We start from the raw sequence: 7,130 nt of genomic DNA on the forward strand, positions 1-7,130 counted from the left end.
ATACTGGAGAGAAACCTTACAAATGTGATGAGTGTGGCAAGGCCTTTACTCAGAGCTCACACCTCAGGAAACATAAGAAAATGCATACAGGAAAGAAGTATTTAAATCAGATATATTTGACAAAGTCTTCAGCCAAAATTCAGCCCTTTTAAGTCATCAGTCAGTTCATACTGGAGGGAAACCTTACATATGTGATGAGTGTAGCAAGGCCTTTCGTCTAAAGTCAACCCTTTTAAGGCATCAGACAGTTCATACTGGAGAGAAACCTTGTGATGAGTGTGGCAAGGCCTTTACTGACAGCTAATACCTCAGGAGACATAAGAAAATTCATACCGGAAAAAAATTATTTAAATGGGATATATGTGACAAAGTCTTCGGCCGATGGTTCATACTGGAGAGAAACTTTACAAATGCGATGAGTGTGGCAAGGCCTTTCGTCTAGAGTCAACCCTTTTAAGTCATCAAACAGCCATACTGGAGAGAAACCTTACAAATGTGATGAGTGTGGAAAAGTCTTCCGGCAAAAACCACATCTTCAACTTCACTGGAGAATTCATACTGGAGAGAGACCTTTCAAATGTAATGAGTGTGGCAAGTTCTTCAGTCAAAATTCACACCTTAAAAAACATTGGAGAATACATATAGAGAAACCTTTCAAATGTTTTGAGTGTGGAAAATCCTTTACTCAGGTCTCAGCACTCACTAAACATCAGAAAATCCATACATGAGAGAAACTCATGTGAATGTGGTATATGGTAGAAGTCTTCAAAATTCAAAGTTCAAAACTCACACCCTACTGTTGGTCAGAGAATTCATCCTACTGAGAAACCATACAAATCTCATGAGTGTGGCGACATCTTAGGCTTCATGAGAAAATTCATACTGGATAGAAGCTAGATATTTATGTATTTATTAGGTCTTTAGAACATGAATTCATTCTAGAAAGATTCCTCACCAATTTCACAAATGTTTAAAAAATAATAATAACCTTATCCTCACATCTCGCCAGTAGTATCAGAGTATTTATCCTGGAGAAAACACACAGCAGTGTAATGTGTGTGGCAAGGATCTTACCCAAAAGTGACAAGATAGGAACATAGTGGAGCCTTACTTCACAGACTCAGTGGTTGTGGCAAATCCTTTACCTTTTTCATTATATGTCTTCTCTGATGACTTTAGTTCAGGTACTCAGCAACTGCAGTAAGTCCATATTTGAAGAGAAGCTATCGAGATCTTTTCGTGTAAAAGAAACCCAAATTCTACCTCAGCAAAGATGATTCTTTGGGACAGTAGTCCACCATCTTTTTGGTCTCCTGGCTTTCTGAATAAAGTCACTATTCCTTGCCCAACAAGTAGTCTCTCAGTTTATTGGCCTGTTGTGTGGTGAGCTCTAAGAGCTTGGCTTTGGTGATACATTGATCAAATGAATTTGCTACATGCGTTTCACGATGGTCTCTGGGAAGGAATCAATGAGATGAAGGGACCGACTTCATTAGATACAATTCATTCACATCCATGTTCCCTGGAAAAACACACAGCCTGAATTACAAAATTCAATAGTGTGTGTGAATTGGCAACAGGGAGGGGAGAAAATAAGGTAAAACTAGGAAATGACTCATCATGGTCAGTAGGATCAGGAAGCCCTTCCATACATAGTCCAGCCTGTTATAAAACATAATGTTCTACCAACTGACCTTGAACAGAGTAGGCAAGATGTTAAAAGGCCTGGGCTTTTCATAGAAGGAGAGGGACAGTTACCAGGGACTGATGGTGTGCTAGGAACAATGCATAGGAATAGGGTCATGTTCTCCATTGGATAGAACTAACTGTTGTATGTGTGATTAAAGAAGAGTTACTCTTATTTGTGGAAATTGAAGACAGAGCTGTCATGGTCTTTGTAGACCGGGACCTGAGGAATGGAGTCGACGAGAAGAAGGAAGCAGGGGACCCAAGTCTCGAGTGAAACAGGGGTGCTTTATTTGCAAAAACGCATGTTTATATATCTTTCTACAAGGCAGCTTTAGGCAGTAAAAACATTGAGGAAAAACAAAGTGAAGCAAATAACAATCTTGAAAGGGCCAGAAAGCATTCCATATCCTGAGGAAGAGGGGCATAACTGAACAGATTACCTTCAAGTAAAAGGTCACTGAAGGGAATCCAAGCAGATGCTCTTTCTCATGACCTCAGTCCTGCGAACTGCATGCAGCTCTGCTCGTTCCTGTTTTCCAGGAACTGATAAAGAATAGAGTTGAGAATTAGCACACAAAAGAAGAAAATATTATGTTGGATCCTTTAAAGTTGAATGTCCCCTGACAGTTCCCTCTTTTTTACTTTTTCATAATTGGGGATGACTGTAGATACTTTTGTGATAAAGGCCCTGAGCAAGTAAGTTTGTTTAGTTTGAACAATTTTAGTTGAAAGGCATCGGTATGTTACAACTATAATCACCAGGATAATTATCAGCATTATAGTTCCAGATCCAATACTATGTGTAATGCCTTGAAAACATCTTTGAGGGTCTAGCCCAGATTATTAATCAACTAGCTGTTCAGCTAAGGTTTCCAAATTGTTGGGAGAGGGTAGACTCTTATAGAAGGTTTCAAGGATTTCCTTTTGCAAAATTGTACATTTAAGAAAGCATTATTATGCATATCTTGCAAATGAAATTTGATATTTTCCCAATTGTAAGCACTATGGTTGAACCGAAGAGGAGTGATACAAAATTGAGTAGAATTCCAATCACAGTTTAATAATACTTGTTTTTGTAAATCTATTAATTGATCTCCAACACATTGGATGGCTATTTTTTAATTCCTGAATTTTATCTTGAACTTTTTCATCTTTCTGAACCTGAGTGACCCATATAGTATGAGCATCTTTAGTCCAATTTTGAATAAAGTTTTGTATTTGAATTGAAGTTTGTAAAGCAGTGTCTGTGACAGTAGCAGTGGTGCAAATGGCTATTGACCCCAAAATGCCAACAATCAAGCATCTAATTAATCGTTTAGATCGTCAGAGTAATTTAGTGAGTAACTAGGAGGTAAGTCTTGCCATGGGATCCTCTTTCCAGGGTCATTGGAGATCTACTGGCAACTACAGACTACTTCGAGATTGAAGACTCAAAAGGGATTCGTTTTTTAGAGATATAGAGGAATTAAGACAAGTATACAATTTGCAGTCTATACAAGTCACAGAACGTAAAGTCTTAATAAATTGTAAATTTCCTATGGTGATAAGGAAGGGAAATGCAAGCTTGTATAAAATATGAATGATTATAATGGAAGGAATAGTTACTATGACTATGACTGGTCCCTGTGAAATATCCAGTCCAGGTTCCAAGTTTTCAGTATTTGTAGCAGTTTCCAGATGCCCAATTGTTCAGGCCCAATTTGTTTATTGAGGACAATTTGAGGGCGAGGAGGTGCCATTCCACCATCAAGCCAGCCAAGGAGTCCTTTATCATGGAAGTGTTCCATTGAACTGTTGGTAATCTTCCATGTTACTTGAGTAACATAATCACACATAGTACTGTTAATATCATCTGAGCAGTTCGATAACCACATACCATAGGGTCCCCAGTCAACAATGCTATAATTGGCCACAAACATGAATTTCCATGATTTAGCTTGACATCTATCTCAACAAAGAGGAGTATGTTTAAAATCCTTATAAGTAAACCCCTTACATTCCAACTTCTGTCCTTGTCCTAGAGTGCTGGTAGTATTGACATGGTTCTCATAAAAGGACAGGGCAGTAAACAGTCTAAACAATGTGCGGAAGTTCTTTTTTGGAGGCAGGATGAAAGCCCACGTTTGTCGACTAACAATCATTCTGCTGGGCCCATGCATAAAGGAAGGATTTCATAGCCTAGAGGAATGTTAATTAATCTTCCTTAGTCCTCAGGATGAGAGGGCCCCTCCAAGCTCCAAGGAGGAGGCATATGTACTGAGTCATTAGTGGATACAACCGGTCCTATATCTTCCCATTCTACAACCTGCAATAAAGCGGGGTTAGGTATATAAGCCCAATAAGTGTGATTAATCAAGTCAGCCTGAGCAGGGGAAGCAAAAGCAAGCATAGCGACAGAAATATTTTTAGGATTCCGAGGCATTCCCTGTTGAGAAACCAGATTTTGAGCTTGATTAGTAAGGTTTTTTATTTGTCCTCAAGTGGGGAAATAATAAGGTCGATGACCTCCAGTGCAGCGTTTGTTGGAAATTTTTCAAGTTGCCATGGCTTGTACTGGAAACTCCTCCTCCTGGGGATTTCACCATTTCTTCTCTATCTTGAATGCCCGTGGCTCCCCTGGGGTGGATCTTCTGAGGAGGGAGCTAACTGATTTCGTTGGGTCCATCTGAAGAACTACAAGCATATCCCTTTCCCTGTAATATTAATTTTCCAGATTTCCATTGTTCGTCAACCCGTCTTGATACCAAATGGGCAGAGGAAGGGAGGTATCCTTCAATGCCTCAAAATGTTTTTCTGCTTTGTCAAAGTATGTTTTTCTGCTTTGTAGCAAGTTTAAAAATTTTAAGCAAATCTGTATTAACAATAGTTTCAGGATTAAAGAGTATATTGCATTGGAATCTGTTGGGGTCCTTTAATGGGCCGGAACCTGGCAGTCCGGAGTCAACGATAGGAAAGTGAAAGAAAGAAAGACACGGGCGCCAAGCTCTGATGGAGCAAAGGTGCTTTAATGATCTTTCTGTGAGTATATATAGGCTGTTGTACAAGAAATTTATTTCGATAAAAATCAGAAAACCAAATGTACAGCAACCATTACCAAGGGAACAAGGGATTAATAATGGTCACAAGCTCAGGAGACAATCCATATCTCAAGAAAGAGGATCGAGACAAAGCAGTTGGAATCCTCCTGTTAAACATTCCCTGACAATTCCCGCTTATTTATAATATTTGTAAAAAGGGTTCTGACCATTTGAGTTTGTTTAGTTCTAACAATTTTGCATGAAGGCAACGGTGAATGACAAATATAATGTCAAGACAGTCACCAAAATTATAGTTCCAGAGCCAGTGCTGTGAGTAATGCTTTGAAACCATCCACATGGGTCTAACCCAGATCATTGATGAGCTAGTTGTTCAGCTAAAGTTTGCAAATTAGTGGAAGAGGGCAGATTTTTAGAAAAGGTTTCAAAGATTTCTTTTTGTAATAATTGTACATTCAGAGAGGCCTTGTCATGTATGTTTTGTAAATGAAATTTTATTTGTTCCCAGTTCTAGGTACTATTGTTGAACTGAACAGGTGTAACACAAAATTGAGTAGAATTCCAATCACATTTTAGCATCACATGTTTTTGTACATCTATTAATTGATCTCCACCCCATTTGATGACTGTTTTTAGTTCCTGTATTTCATCTTGAATATCCTCATCGATCTGAGCCTGAACTCATGGCCCACATAGTATGAGCATCTTTAGTCCAATTTTGGATAAAATGATGTGTTTGAATTGAGGTTTGTAAAGCAATGCCAGTGACGGCAGCAGTGGCGCAAATAGCTATTAATCCCAAAATGCCAGGAATCAGCCATCCAATGAATCGTCTAGATCACTGGAGCAGTTTAGTAAGTAACCGGGAAGCAAGTCCAGCCATGGGGCCTTCTTCCCAGGGCCGCTGGAGATTTATTGGTAACCACAGACTACGTTGAGATCGAAGAATCGAAAGGGAGTCATTTCTTAAGGAAACAGAAGAGTTAAGACAAGTATATAATTTGCAATTTATACAAGCTACAGAACGTAAAGTCTTATTGAATTGTAAACTTCCTATAGCTAGAACAAAAGGAAGGGGAACACAAGTTGTATGAAATATGATTGATTATAGCGAAAGAAATAGTTTCTGTGACTATGATTAGTCCCTGTGAAATGTCCAGTCCAAGTCCTAAGTTCTTCGTTGCTCGCAGCAAGTTTCCAGGTGTACCAGTGTTCAGGCCCAATCTGGTTATCGAGGACGATTGGAGGACGACGTGGGTGCCATTCCACCGTCAAGCCACCCAAGAAGTCCTTTGTCATGGTAATGTTCCATTATCGTGTTACTAACCTTCTATGCTACTTGAGTAGCATAATCACACACAGTGCTGTTAATATCTGAGCAGTTAGATAACCACATACCATGGGGTTCCCAATCGACAATTGTATGATTAGCCACAAACATTAATTTTCCTGATTTGGCCTGACACTTGTTCCAACGAACCGGAGTATATTTAAAGTTATTAGTAAACCCTTTGCATAGTGTTCTTTGTTCTTTCCCTAACTCTTTGCCTAAAGTTTCAGTAGTATAAAGGTTCATGGACAAAGAAAAGGCAGTAAATAATCTAAGCAGCGTATGAAAGTCCTCTTTTGGAGGCAGGGCAAAAGCCCAAGTTTGTCTGCTAACGTTTATGCATAATTTTGCTGGGCCCATACACAAAGGAATGACTTCATAACCTAGAGAGACATTAGTTTCCCTTCTTCAGGGTGAGAGGGCCCTTTAAGGCTCCAGGGAGAAGGCATGTGTATGAAGTCATTGGTTAATACAATTGGTCCTTTCTCCATCCATTCTACAACCTGAAGTTAAGGGGGAGTTGGGTATGTCAGCCCAGTGTGATTGATGAGTTCAGCTTGAGTTGGGGGGAGGCACCAGCAAACAAAGCAAGCAGGGCAACAAAAATATTTTCAGGACTCCGAGGCATTCTCTGTTGAGAAACCGGGTTTTCAGCTTGATTAGTAAGGGTTTTTATTTGTCTCCAAGATGGGAGATCATAAGGTTGATGCCGCCAGGGCGATGCTTTCTGGAGATCTTTAGAGCCACCATGGCCTGTATTGGAATTTCTTCCTCCTGGGGTTTTTGTTGTCTCGTTTCTATATTGAAGGCCCAGCGCCCCCTTGGGTCGGATCTTCCAAAGAGGAAGCCATGTGAGTTCATTGGATCCATCTGGGGAAATACAAGCATACCCCTCTTTCTATAAGATTAATTTCCCAGATTTCCATTGTTTATTCAGCCTGTCTTGGTACCAAACGGGCAGAGGAAGAGAAGAGTCCTTCAATTCCTGGAAATGTTTTTCTGCTCGTGTCAAGATATCTCCTTGCAGTAAGTTTAAAAAATTTAAAACAAAGCTATATTAACAATAGTTATAGGCT

At 39.6% G+C, this 7,130-nt stretch overlaps 1 protein-coding gene across 1 annotated transcript in view; it reads left to right on the forward strand.

The window, feature by feature from the left end:
* Positions 1-7,130, forward strand: part of LOC120871946 (zinc finger protein 420-like) — a 719,570-nt gene that overhangs the window by 593,739 nt on the left and 118,701 nt on the right. The window lies entirely within an intron of this gene.

This window comes from Oryx dammah, unplaced genomic scaffold (genome assembly GCF_014754425.2).
Source record: "Oryx dammah isolate SB20612 unplaced genomic scaffold, SCBI_Odam_1.1 HiC_scaffold_13, whole genome shotgun sequence".
NCBI lineage: Eukaryota > Metazoa > Chordata > Mammalia > Artiodactyla > Bovidae > Oryx > Oryx dammah.